At 40.5% G+C, this 15,035-nt stretch overlaps 1 protein-coding gene across 5 annotated transcripts in view; it reads left to right on the top strand.

The window, feature by feature from the left end:
* whrna (whirlin a) overlaps positions 1-15,035 on the top strand; it is a 227,962-nt gene that overhangs the window by 87,749 nt on the left and 125,178 nt on the right. The gene's annotated exons all lie outside the window — the stretch shown is intronic.

The raw sequence follows: 15,035 nt of genomic DNA on the forward strand, positions 1-15,035 counted from the left end.
TGAAAACAAAGATAAACACACATGCAGACACAGGAAAACACACACAGACAGAAATACTCACGCACACTTAGAGCCACTCACAGTTTAGTGGTGCGTAATGAGACTGTCTTATACCGTATGCAGACATGCACTAGCTCCTGCTGAGGTGCTGTAGTTCCGGTTTTCTATAATTCATGCCTCTTCCCTGCAGAAGTGTCTTTTACAGAAATGAGGGCAGATGAATAAAGCCTTCAGACTGACAGTATATTTGTGGACAGTAGACTGCTGGTTAGAAACACTGCCCACTGACAGAGATGCCAATTTTTTTTGACCCCTTTATGTGTGATCATCTTCACCCAAGAAGGCAGCAGTTGAATATGTCCTTCAGGAGACTGTCTGCCCTCTGCTTCTTAAATTGCTGTATGTTGCTGTAATCACAGCGGTTAAATGCCTGGACCTTGTCTATTTCTAGTTCCGCTGCAAACAAAAATGAAAGAATTTATACAAGTACAGCAGTCTATACCTCTGCTTTAAAGTTCCACTAGTTAATAATTGTATCTATTTATCCTGTATTTTATGAAGCAAGGCACTAAAGGCAATTTAATACATATAATTGCAGTCTGTTTAATGCATTTTTCATGTATTGGAGTTCAGATGCTAGGCGCAATGATTTAAAGTGCTTTAGAAATAGCCTCACTAACAGTGTATTTTCTTAAACCATGGCCAACCATTTAAAAAATATATATTAGCTGAACCATAATAATCATTTTATTCTGGAGATGGAACAAATACTCAGAGGCAATGATATTAATCTTCTGTTAGTTCAGATGAGAAAATCTGATAATTTACAGTATTTAATCATTTCCTCTTATGTCCGAAGTCTAAATATAAAAAATTAGTCATGTCGTCAGGCATTCAAATGCTTCATGAAGAAATGCATTTTGTCTCATTTACATTTTCAATCTATGCTAAGCATCTTCACTTCTTTACCATCTCTAAATTTACTGATGTAGCTGCAGTAACTCAGTTTGTCTTGGCACATGCTTTCATAAGGCTCTGTGCCGCAGCAGTGATAATTACTCAGAACCATCCAATTTGATATTTGAGGCACTTTTCCGATGTGTCCATGCAGATCTCAGGTCTTAATGCTGAGGTGCATTAATTGATTCTGTTTTGCGGTAGAAACAGAGCTTTCAGCATCTGCAGTTGCCTGCAGGACAATCAAAACAGGCTTTTTGCACAATTTAGAACAAAGGACGGACTGAGCTTAATGAAAAGGGCGATAGCTCTGAAATCATACTGAGATCACATCTATATTACAGCCAGTTTAGAAACACCAGTTTACCTAATATGCTTTAGACAAACGAGAGCATCTGGAGGCTCAGATAGAACCTGCAAACTCCTCATAGAAAGGAGTTAACCAGCAGGCTTATGAGGTGATAGTGCTAACTGCACCACTGTGCCCTCGCTATTGTGTTGTTTCACAACAAAACAATGACAAATGCAGTCATTCTAAATTGACACAAACAGAAAATTTATACTCATTTGCAGTGAAGCGCAATAGGGCTGTGAATGAATGAAGCAGAGAGCGAGCAATGAATTGGCATTTGCTGGTCTCATTATCTGCCCTCTCCCTTTTTCTTGCTCTCTGTCTGTGTGAGTAAATTTCATTGAAAGATGGTGGGCATCTATGTCCTGGAGGCAGCATCATATATAACATCCACTGAGAGATATGGGGTTCAATACAAGAGATATGGCAGGGAGGAGAGGAGCTATAGGAGACGAGCTTGATTAATGAGGTGGTCTAAAGGAACAAGTGGGGGGTAAATTAATCCATAGTAACACTTGCCGCCTTGACACTTTGTTCTCTTTGTACAATTTTACGCACTTCAGTGTCCATATTGATCACTGCATAATTATAACTTATTAGCCATAGATGTATCCTCCTATTAGTCTTTGGTGTCACTGTTTGCAGGTAGGAGGGCTTGAAATTTCTTAAAAACATGCATGTTCCCACTGCATTTTTATGGTTCTCGCAAATGTGTATTGTGCATACTTTGGAGAAAATGCCGTGGGTCTAAAGCGTCAGTAATTTAACTCATGAAATCAGGACAAAAAATGCATTATACCGAGGACACTCCGCTTCATATGGCCCATGTGCAGCAGGATCAGTGGGTGTGAAACTGCATCTTCATAATAATAGTGGGGCTTCAAGTTGAATTTCATTTTCGGGCAGACTATGAAGTTGAAGAATTTCGGGAATGCGGGAGGGCTGAGTGTGAAGTCTGCGGTCAAAAATTGTTCCAGATTGCTCCACTATATTCTCTCTTAGACACATCAAAATCTTATAAGTTGTCCACACAGGAATAAACTAGCAGTGATGTAATGACCAGAGGCCGTCAAAAGCCGATGACATTCAGTGGCTTCAAGTGAGGATTGGTGAAATAACTGCTGGCAATGCAAAAGAGTTAAAACTGCTCTCAACTTGAAGGTGAACGATTATAGTGACTACTAATGAGAGCACAGGATGCCATTAATTGACATCTGACTGGATGTTAAATAAGGGGGTTTCCTTGGCAACTGGAGACTGGACTGACCATCAGTGACGAAGGGATGAGCGATGTGGAACTCTCATTGGCAGCCTGATCCTGGGGCTCAGATTCATGGTGTACAACCAGTGGATATGCAAGAAAATTCTGATGATCATGCTTCTGGCTGCACTCCTCAGCTGATATGCAGATTTTGGGCTTGCACAGTGAAGACTGCCATTTCATCTCTTACTCATAGGCAGTCCCAGCTTTTGCCACCAGTGATGATCCTAAACAGGTTTGCTCTCTGTGAAGGTTTGAGATGTATTGTGAAACTGAAACACTTACAATCAAGTGGTCATAACAGACTGAAAGCAGTACTGAGTAATACAAGCAGATATGGCAGACACATTTAAATTTGGTTTGGACTCTTGTTTTTCTTTTTTGGTTGAAGTTGAAGAACTTTTTGATTGCCCTTTGCATAAGATGAATTGGTTAACAGTCTTTAACATTAGATTTTTCTTTGTTGCCACACTGAGAGAAAATTTTTTTTATCCATCCTGTCATTTGCATAAAGCTAGCATCAATCTTTTTCTACTTTTAACTTAAAGTAGAGATATCAATCACAGAGTAGAGTTCTAGGCACAATAATTCACATCCTTGTGAATTGTGATGAAAGGATGGGCTCAGCAGCAGAAAAGATTAAATGAAACACAGAGAAAATCGTCAGCAGATACAGTGTTACTACTGATTGCTTCCCGAGTCTTTTTTCGGCATACTTGGTGTCAGACTGTTTTTGTATTTTGTATGCAACTTGCAGAGATGAGTGTGCATACGTGTGTACATATGCAGGTAGCTGAAGCTATTTATTCAAATTAAAATGGGAAAACAAAACACAGTTCAAGATGGATTAGGGAATAGAAGGATTAACGAAGATGGCTTGGGTAGCAGAGATGCATTGTGGATGTTTTCCTCTGGCAAATCCCTGTGAGTGATGACTTGGCTCCATTAAGTCTCTGTGTTTGCAGCCCTGTCAATTACTCATTAATCCTTGAAGTGTTTACTTCATTTGGAGCCTAAACTGCTTCCCTATGTCTAACAAATGTGCATGTGTCGGCTTATACACATAGTACACCACTACGCTCACATTTTAAAATCACTAAAATGGCAAGAAAGATCATCAGTTTAATAAAAGATGACCCAAAGGTCTCACTAAAGGCCTTTTGACAGTGAGATACTAAGACTGGAACTAGCCAAATATTGGATTATTCAGATCCTCAATCTTTAGATAAACAGGGATTCTGTTTCTACTTTGGATTTATTGGATCATGCTTCAGTTCAATTTATTACCAACTTAATTTGTTGTTAGATTTGATCCATTTTCAGAGCTATTTTTCAAAAAGAAATTGGTGAAAAAATGAGCTGTACTTTTTAGCTAACAGTTTTGCTATCCCACTGCATATCTGTAAAGGCTGTAAGTCCTGTGACAAAAACATTATACAGTCTGCCACATATAATTCAGATGAGTTATTTTACAGTAAATGGCTGTATATTACAGAAGTAGTTGATGTCACAACACTGAAAAGTCTTTATGAGGACTTTTGAGAGGTCAGTATAGCCCCCATTTCACCAACACTGAAGTATTAAACAGTTATCATAAAAGTTAACCTGGCTGATGCACATGTTAACATTTTCCCTTTAGCTATTAGCAACTATCTAAAGGACACAAACTGAGCTTCAGGGAGTCACAGAATTGAGAATGGTGCTTCAGGAAGAGAATCCAATGTAAAATCTTAGCTAAACCAAACATGAAGCTCCATCTGCTCTGGAAATCCCTTGGGAAATAAAGTTGATTAAACCAGGATTATACTTTCTGTGTCAAATGTCTCCAATGTTGTAGTGGTTAACATTTTTGCTTAGCAAAGGAAAGACTGCTGGTTGAGTTCCAGCCAGAAACACAAATCCCTTGTGAGGTTTTATCAGAATTTTACATTTGGTGTAAAACTCTGCCAAATCAAGTGTGCAGTGCCACCCCTTGTGGCAACTGAATTGCCAAAAGTAGCTTATTTATTTATTTATTTATTTATTTATTTATTTATTATTCATTTATTCCTCTAGGTCCCAGTGACATAAATCTCTAGACCAGGGACAGCTGGAGACAGTATGGTCAAGTAGGCATTCCTGTTAGACTTATTTGAAGTCCACTGCCTGGAGCACACAGTTGGTGCATTGCAATGTTAAATCTCAGTGGACGAATCCACGTGCTTACAAAAAAGCAGGTGGGCACATGGCTGTCCGCTGCTCGTTTGTTAATTAAATTCATGTCACTCAGACCCAAGCCTACCCTGGTGGACTTGTGGATGCAGAAAGTTTAAACAAGACTCGAAGGAGCAGCCAAAAGCATCATTATCCGATAGCCACAGTAGCCATCTGTTAAGTTATCATTAAGATAGCAGCTAGAGGCAATGCTAATAATAAAACGTTACACGGTGTCTACAAAGTGTTGTGCCTCCCTGAAAGCCCCAGATTGAAGCTGAGACAACTCTATTGGATCAGCAATGTAATATGGTTTCAATTCAGTTAAAGCACAGCATTACCTCAAATAACCTAAAAATATTGCTGTTATTTATTTACTTTTTTTTTTTTTTACACTACCTAAGATAATCTTTTGGTAGGTTGTATTGTTCTAATATTGATATATAAATAATAATAATATTACCTCTTAATTTTTGTGATTCTTGGCCCATGTGGTATCAAAAATGTCAAACATTATCAAATATCTTTCTGTGTATAATATCAAGCTTGCAGTTTTCAGTATTGAGACAATCCTACTCCTTCACAGTGGTTTGGTCCACGTTCACTAGTTGGGACATGGGTGGTGTGAGGCATACACTGGTGTGTGAGTGCATGTTTGTGTGACAGATAAAGATGTATGCATACAATAAAAGCACAGTGTGACTGTGTTTGCGCATGTAAATGTGTGGTTCTGAGTAGTCATTAAGACTTTAAAAAGTGCTGTATAAATGTAAGTACATTTACTATTTACCATTCAAGGTGTGACTGATACAATATCTAAGCAGCGAAATGTTATTGTGTGCTAAATAACAGAAAATAACACAGTATCATGTGAGATGAAAACTGAAGGTACTAAAAACATTTTAGTACATAGTCGGACAAGGGATGGGGTATTGAATCTTCACTGTCCATTTGACTGTAGCTCACCACCATAAAAACATATTGTTGTCATAATGCATACTGACTGCACCCAGTGCTGTGAAGCTGACACCTTGTGGGCCTACCTGTCAGAGTGACACATGCAAGCTCAACTGATGTGGAAACGAGCTCGTGTGATTCCTGCGTTCGTTCTGTTTCCGCTCAGCGTCGGGGTAACGCACTTCATCAACACTCACACGCTTCGCCTTTCTCCTAAAGGCACAAACGCATGCAGCCGATAGATCGAACTTTGAAAATTGTGCCAACGCTGCACAGCTATGATCCATTGACACCGCTGACAGATCCGCTTTCCTCCCAGGCGCACTCGGATTTCCAACAAGCCATCAAACAAACGCACGTTCTACTTTTGTTGCAGCTCGCTTGTTCTCTGGAGTTCCCCAGGCCTGCTGTAATTGAACACATACACACATTATGAACACACAATGTAGCAGTGCCAGCAAAGAGTAATCAGTCATTTTAATCTCCTAGGCCTTTCTAAGATAATGTGGGTGCAGAATTACACTCCTTGTTGTTTGTTGTCTTTTCATTTTGTGCTCCTGGCACTTACTTACTTCTTTTGTACATTGTTAATAGAGCCAGAAAATCCCAGTTTGGGCAAAACACCTTGCATCAGGTAGTGGAAAGCAAACAGCATCCCCCAGTATCTGTACTGAGAATCTTATTTTTGACCGGCACTGAACATTGGATTTCACATCTCTCCAGTCATCCTGTCTTGGTTATTTCAGCTACAAAAAGCTGAAATAAAAATAAAACATTCTTTCAGTCAATAACTTGGAACTTTTATAATAATAATGGATTGGATTTATATAGCGCTTTTCAAGGCACCCAAAGCGCTTTACAATACCACTATTCATTCACTCTCACATTCACACACTGGTGGAGGCAAGCTACAGTTGTAGCCACAGCTTCCCTGGGGCAGACTGACAGAAGCGAGGCTGCCATATCGCGCCATCGGCCCCTCTGGCCAACACCAGTAGGCAAGTAGGGTAAAGTGTCTTGCCCAAGGACACAACGACCAGGACAGAGAGCCCAGGGATCGAACCGGCGACCTTCCGGTTACAGATGCGATTCCCAACCCCCTGAGCCACGGTCGCCCAGGGCTTTTACTACACACTCTTCTTCCATCTAGATTGTAAGCCACTTTTTTCTTGAACAGCTCAGTCCTCCCTGAGTAATGGAAGTTATTGTTAGCAGCTGGTAACTTGCCAGTTACCACACATCAATATTGTTCTTGCTGTTTGCATTTAAAATTCACTTTGAAATCGTATTCGTCACAAGGAAAGCCTTGCTTGACATGAATTGCAGAATTGCTGAGACCTTATTCGAGCAGTCAGTTTCTTCTAAATATGGAACCAAATATGGAAATAAAACTATTAATATTGTTACCAAAAGCTCTTGTAAATCAGGAGCAAAACTGAGCCTAGACATCTTTTGTCACAGCAGCAATTTTCTATACAAAAAAGTAAGAGAGGATCCACTTATTTGGCAATTCACTACAGTCTCCAGTCCTTTCTAAAATTGCATTGGACAGCTGTTACATGTATTTTACTCACATTTACTCATATTTTTCTTACGTACGGTCTGTTTGGTCAATGACCTTTCCATGTTGCCAGCATCGAGTGACACAGAAAGTGGCCAGTTTCCATAACAGTGACTCCCCATATGTTGTTATTCATATTCAAGTCCAAGAAACTTTCCTATAGTAAAAATTTAGACAATACTGTTGACAACCCTTTCCTTCCTCCTTAGACTACGATGACCTGGATGACGGAGAACCTTCACAGACCTTTCCTTGAGTTCATTCACTGGTAAATCTGTGTAGAAAACAGTCTGCTTTTATGAAGAAGTCAAACCAAAGTTGGATCAGCTGTCTCAGAGTTTGTTTCTCGTGTACATCAATTGGATCTTTCCCTGCTTCAGCTGCAAGAGGCCTTTCAGTCTTGGAATAGTTCTGGGGCCAAGGGGTAACAATACGCTTGTATTTGTGGGACTTGACTGTGTCAGTTTTCTGGGATGTTCTATTTATACAATTAAGGAATAGGCTCGTCTTTGCATTTGTTTTTGTTGGTGTGTTTGCTTGTTTTTAAAAAAAGGAAAAAGCATGGACTGCATGTCTCTGCAGTTGGGCATCTATAAGTATATAACACAACTATGTCCTTTTAAAAATACTGTTAATATATCAGGTATGATCATCCAGTTCTAAACCTGTTCTTTCACATGAAACATTTTTATATCTCTTGACAGATTAGAGTACTCTATGCTTTCTTTGAGGCCTCTGACGGAAACAAAAACAAAGACAATCAAATCATCATGCTCCAAAAGACTTTCAGCTCCAACAACTCAAGCATACAGGAAGTCTGAATATTATGGGCTGCGGGGAGAATTATGGAAACTCTTTCAAGTTAAATGCTGTCATTCATTTGTTACTATAAGCTAGAGTAGAAAATACAAAACAAACAAACAAACAAACAAAAAACCTCTTAAACACTTCATTAGGGTTTCAGAAAGACAATATCACTTGTAAATATATGCCAGGAGTGGGAAGCAATCCATCACCGCATGAGGCGTAACCTATAGAGGGTCCTAAAAATGAAAGCATAACCCCTAATTTTGCTTTCTTAAAATGTATACACTTATACAAATAAAAAGAATATAGGCTTTTATGTTTGTATTTGCGTGATTCCTTACAGAATATGCTCGATTTCTCCTGTGAGCAGGATACTGTGATTGGAATTAGGATTTTTTTTTTTTTTTTTTTTACATAAAACATTAATAAATCGACCAGCACAATGACGAAATGGGAAAAAGATGTTTGTCCCCAGACATGTCCCCAGGAGCACTGTGTATGAAGTACTTAAATATAATTTGTGCTAATAGTAGTAGTGTGGTAGTGAGTGAACAAACCTTTGTGTAACGTTTGTAAAGATAAACAAAAAAAATCTCCTATTGCTGACAAATGTTTTGTGACAGCAGTAAATAAAGTGATGAAAGACGTTTTACCTGTGCTTTGTTGAACTTGAACATCTGTGCGTTAGCCGCTTGTTTTGTGTCTCTGTGCGTGACTGTGTACGGGGGTCACACAGTCATGATAATTTCTCAAGCATGTGAAGTCACTTGGTAAAATGAGCTTTGACTGGCTTAATCTCTTAGAGCCAAATCATCAGCCAGCACAAAAAAATAAATAAATGTAACAGAAGACTAAAGGATTATATTACTTCGCCTTATCTGAACCATAGACTGTATATAAAAGTACTTCTGGGTCTGCATTCTTTTTAATGGGTACCAAGTGCTGACCTCTGTGTTTGCAGGGATAGAGTTAGTGACAGGCATGCTTTAAGATGCACGACATAGCTACCGTACCTTTTGTTAGCAAGTGACATGTGGAAAATGTCAGATGCACTTTTGACATTTATTTAACAAAAACACACAAAAATCAAGGCAACTGCCAAAATGCTAAAAAAAACAAAAAAAAAACAAAACCCTATTTGACCAGCAGGTGACATCACATGTATAACTGTTTACCTAATTCAGGGTCGTGGCCAAGCTGGGCCTACTTCAGCAGCCACTGGGTCAGAGGATAGATGGTACATAAGTCTATAGATATTAACCTATTTTGTCCTCCTAACTTCTTTTCTAACAAAACAGGCCCATTTAAATGAATAACGTTTCTTCTTCTTGCTGTCAGATATCATTAGCTCATATTAGTCTCCTTGTCAGCTTGCACACATTACTCTCACTCTTTTTCTCTCTGTCTCTATAATTTTGCACCTCATGAGAAACTGTCTAGAATATAGCTAATGCTGCTAATGATTTAATCCCATCCAAATATTGTAACAGAGCTTTAATAAAGGCTTATAGCAATTATTATAAAGTTCAGATAATATAACTCTTAAGTCTTAACTAATAGTTGTGGAACCGAAGTATATCCAGTCTTCACTACACCCACGTTTATTGTGTGGTTTAACACTGCGTGGGTCTATATTGTAAAACTGCTGCTGCACCACAAATGGGCAGAGGTAAAGGTGATGTTGCTCCAACCTCATAACGATCATTTTTTATTTAAATGTATTTAAAGATTTTACCGTTATAAATCTAATTGAGGAACTAGTATTTACATAACTTGTAGTTATGGCATATAAGAGGCATAGAACATAATCAAAGGATTTGTGTTTAGTGTGTTTTTGAAGCTTTAGCTATCCCAGTTGAAAATTATTTACAATACCATAGGGACCATTTAATAGCCACGATATAACCAGGCTTTATAGTTTGACTCCTCAGACTTCCTAAGTAATTTCTTAGTCAGTAATTTTCCTGCCACAAACCTCCTGCAGTATAGAACCGTGCATATCTAAGAGATGGAAGTGGTTGGTCTCTGCAGCCGGGCTTTGTGCAGTAAGCTTCTGCGTATGAAATGGATTGCCTGGACTCCCGTGAGAGTATGGCATTGTATGAAAGCGGTTCACCTGCCGTTGCCGTTTTGATTATCCCCTACTATATATTCCATTATTGTCCTAATGGTTTTTGTTCTGCTTCGGAAGCAGTGGTGAGCTTCATCAGCCCGGTGTCACTATCAGCACTTTCATCCAGGGATGAGGCATTAGGACCAGTGTACCCCAGCTGCTTTGTTGATTACTGCTGCTTCTTATTCACAGGACGAGAGACCCTGTTAAACCTGCTGCCCTCCCACCGCTACCTCCATTACCCTCCATCTTCCCGTTTTCTCCTTGTGTGTCATGTTATCCTAACGCCCTGCTCTCCCTCTTCTCATTGCGTCTAAACACTGCTCATTTGCCTTCCCCCTCTATTTCCTCTAAATGCAGTCAAGATTCTCAGACCAGCACACACAATGATAGCGCCTGCGTGGAGCTATAAATCAAAGAGAGGCTGTGTGCATGCTGGTTGGAAAAGGAAACCAGTCTACCCCTGGACCAAGCAATCACTGCAAAAAAAGCCACAAAAGTGTGTCACAGTTAGAGCAAAACGTTTTTAAAGCCTTTGGAATCAGGATCTTCATCTAAGTCAGCTATTGTAAAACAAAATCTGACTAAATTAACAAACAACAAGCAGTTTAATCATCACTTACAGGCTGGATAGATAAGTAAACACTTGATTTTTGTATCTTGTAGGTTGTTGGTGCTAAAGGAGAATCTACAGGGGGCCAGATGTTTCATAGCTGCTTACATATGAGACTGACGCAGCAAACCAATGCAAAAAAGCCCTAAACTGTATTCATACCACCACCATGCTTTATGGCTCATTCACACTAAAGTATATAATAGGATAGCAGACTCCTTACAACTACGAAAAGTAGCATCAGTTGGTGGTAATTTTGCTATTACAAGTAGTCGTGATGATCAACTGCCTTGATCAGATGTGAAGTGTGCAATACCTGCTGTTTAATTTATAATTGCCAAGATTGCAGATACATTGCAATTAGTCTGAGTCCGTCTATGCATCTTGTTTCAACTTGTTGCCAACTTTCTGGTTATGTTCCTAACAACAAGCAAGGCTACTGAGCGTCACTTTGCAGTTAAGTTGCCATCCTGAAGCAAGTATTTCTTTGTTTGTGGAGGAATTTCTATTTCTAATCTACAAGGTTTGAGGTAAACTTTAAATCTGAGTAGTTAATGTGAATTGCTTTTTAACATGTGTGTGCTTAGATGGTAATAGAACTGCAATGGATTGCAGCAGACTCCCAATTTTCACTGATTTCTCACAGTTAATTGCCATAATATTACAAACAGATGGTGTTTAATCGACTCAAACTGATAGCAGACATTTCTATTTTTATCACTGTCTTAATGGGCTAAAGTCGATTTAAAGACTGCAGCTGACTGCGAGTGGTTGGAGATATGGTTCGCATCTTTAAAGCAACCATTTCAAAACAACAAGATCGCAAGTTCATTGCATACAGTCACAATAATTTTGATCATGCCAGTATCTAACTGCTATTTGCCCTAGTGTGGCTGTAATATTTCAGTATGCATAAGGTTTTGGTGTGGGCACACAGTACTAAGGCTACATAGGCTTTTGTATTGTTGCCAGAACTTTAACTGTATCTCTAATTTTCTTGTTACCTTCATGTGCATTTTTTCCTATTTCAGGATTGCACATTCTGCTCTTGGTGCAATCCTTGGAAGATGCCCAATCCTAAGAGAGTGTGCCGAATTTCCATTTGTGTTATTGCAAAGTACTAAATAGCCAGATCTTAAGAAATGTTATACTATCATTTTCCAGCACAATGCATCTATGTAAAGCTGTTTGTAAGGTCACATTCATCAACCAACTGTCAATAACAAGACTTTGTCTGTACATCTAATACTTGCAGTCCCATCTTCTTAAGTGAAACATCTGACTCCAACTTTATTTGACTGATTATCACAGTTTCACACACTTCAACTATCTCTGTGTGCGATTATTCAACGTGTTAATGACGACCTGAAAAGTACAGCTGTTGTCGTGTTGTAATGTTAGTCAAAGGTTGTTTAAGATAAGATAAGATAAGATAACCTTTATTAGTCCCACACGTGGGAAATTTGTTTTGTCACAGCAGGAAGTGGACAGTGCAAAAGTTATGACGCAAAAATTAGAATACAATAAGAATAAATACAGTACACAGCTGTACAGAATAGAATAAAATAATATACTATATACAGTAGAATAAAATAGAATAAAAATATACAATAAGATAAAAATAGAATACGAATGCTATATACAACTGAGTAAAAATACAACGATGCCAGAAAGGATTATTGCACTTAGTGTTATTGCACATGTGTGGATGTGTGTGTTTGTTCAGTTAAAGTCTTTGTTGTGGAGTCTGACAGCAGTGGGGAGGAAAGACCTGCGAAATCTCTCCGTCCCACACCGTGGGTGCCGCAGTCTCCCACTGAAGGAGCTGCTCAGTGCTGTCACAGTCTGCTGCATGGGGTGGGAGATGTTGTCCAACAGGGATGACAGCTTAGCCGCCATTCTCCTGTCACTCACCACCTCCACTGGGTCCAGAGGGCATCCTAGAACAGAGCTGGCCCTTCGGATCACCCTGTTCAGTCTCTTCCTGTCCCCAGCAGAGATGCTGCCGCCCCAGCAGACCACACCATAAAAGATAGCAGAAGCCACCACAGAGTCATAGAAGGTCTTCAGGAGTGGGCCCTCCACCCCAAACGACCTGAGTCTCCGCAGCAGGTACAACCTGCTCTGCCCTTTCCTGTAGAGGGCGTCTGAGTTATGAGTCCAGTCCAGTCTGTTGTTCAGATGAACACCAAGGTACCTGTAGCTGTCCACAGCCTCAATGTCCATACCCTGGATGTTCAGTGGTTGCAGTGGAGAATGCTTGTGCCTGCGGAAGTCTACCACCAGCTCCTTGGTTTTACTGGCGTTGATCTGGAGGTAGTTCAGCTGGCACCAGTCCACAAAGTCTTGAGTCAGTCCTCTGTACTCCTTGTCGTCCCCATCAGTGATGAGGCCGACTATTGCAGAGTCATCAGAGAACTTCTGCAGGAAGCACTGGGTGGAATTGTGGGAGAAGTCTGCAGTGTAGATGGTGAAGAGGAACGGAGCCAGAACCGTTCCCTGTGGGGCCCCCGTACTGCAGACGACCCTGTCCGACACACAGCCCTGAGTCCTCACATACTGTGGTCGGTCGGTGAGGTAGTCCAAAATCCAGGTAGTGAGGTGATGGTCCACTCCAGAGTTCTCCAGCTTGTCCTTCAGAACCGAGGGAAGAATGGTGTTGAAGGCACTGGAGAAATCAAAGAACATGATTCTCACAGTGCTTCCAGCGGTCTCCAGGTGAGCGAGGGAACGATGTAGGAGGTGAATGACGGCATCATCCGCTCCAATGCCAGGCTGGTAGGCAAACTGAAGTGGGTCCAGTGATGAGCTTGTTAGGCGCCGAAGCTGAGCCAGGACCAACCGCTCCAGGGTCTTCATCAGGTGGGATGTCAGAGCCACCGGCCTGTAGCTGTTGAGGTCCTTGGGGCGTGAAGTCTTTGGCACTGGTACAACACAGGAGGTTTTCCAGAGCTGTGGGACTCTTCCCAACCTCAGGCTCAGGTTGAAGAGGTGCTCCATCACCCCACACAGTTGGTCCGCGCAGGACCTGACGACCCTCGAGCTGATGCCATCTGGACCCGCTGCCTTCTTGCCATTAATCCTCCTCAGTTCCCTCCTAACCTGGGTGGTTGAGAGAGACAGGCTGGAGCCTTGTGTTGAGTGTGTATTGGATGCTGTTGTTGGGGGTGGGGAGGAGTGAGCAGGGTGTGAAGTGTCTGAGGTGTCAGAGGTGGAACAGCAGCAGTGGGGGTTTGTTTGTAATCGTGACTTAGATGAAAGTCAGACCACATTTTATGAGCAATCAGTGCAGAACTCTTCATCTCAAAAACATTTTTTGCAACTATAATTAACCGCTTTAGATTATAGATGGTGCAGCACATTCAAAGCCTGAATTGATTTTTAAAGGTTCTGCAGTGATTTAATCACCATGCAATACAAATTTCTGTCCTCCTCTATAATAACTATAGTTGTAATTATAGCTGTGTCCCAGTTCTAGAGTAATATATAGTGACTCTTACTTATTTCACCATGCTTGTAGGTAATAAAAATTAATTTACTAGTTTTGTGCTGTTAGACTATTAATGGACCCAGCAATGGGAATGCCAATGCTGACTAAACAATGAATGAAGTTTATTTGCTTTTTTCAGTATCAGCCTTCCATCATGATTATGTTTTGATTCCCAGGACCCTCTGGTGATGTCTTCTGGCTCAGACGGATGCAACACATTTCATGTTCTGGTGACAATACGCATTGCTCAAAACAAGGAGATTGTTTTTGACGTTACCACAGTCATAATTGGCGCAGTTAATCACGAAGACATGCAGTTTTCCCTTTCTACTTCATGCAGTTTGTGGTTTTTCTTGGATATTATATGCACACATTTCTTCCTTCTTTGCTCATGTGTTACTCAACTTATCTGCTATGTATGTTTATCTACAGTTCTGCATCGATGCCGCCCAGAAAGGGAGCAGGAGGTGAAAGAGGGAGAGAGTGCTCAAAGGCATGGCAATACAATCAGGCATCTTCACTGCTGACAGGGGTTTGTTGCCTCAGAATTGAAGTTATTATCTCTCAGCACAAATCAAAATTGTGAAATTGATTCAGTCGGGTTGTTGTGCTCAAAGAGATGGGCCTCCGCTGCAATCCACAGCACTCTGACAAGTAATGATTTTAGTTGTTGCTCTGAGCATATGTTAATAGGCATTTCAACAGAAGCATTTAGTAGTTCCTTGCGAGAA

Source organism: Aulonocara sp. 'chitande type north' Nkhata Bay, linkage group LG7, assembly GCF_057382095.1.
Source record: "Aulonocara sp. 'chitande type north' Nkhata Bay isolate Kocher_YH1m ecotype deep benthic linkage group LG7, A_spYH_male_GT1.1, whole genome shotgun sequence".
Lineage (NCBI taxonomy): Eukaryota > Metazoa > Chordata > Actinopteri > Cichliformes > Cichlidae > Aulonocara > Aulonocara sp. 'chitande type north' Nkhata Bay.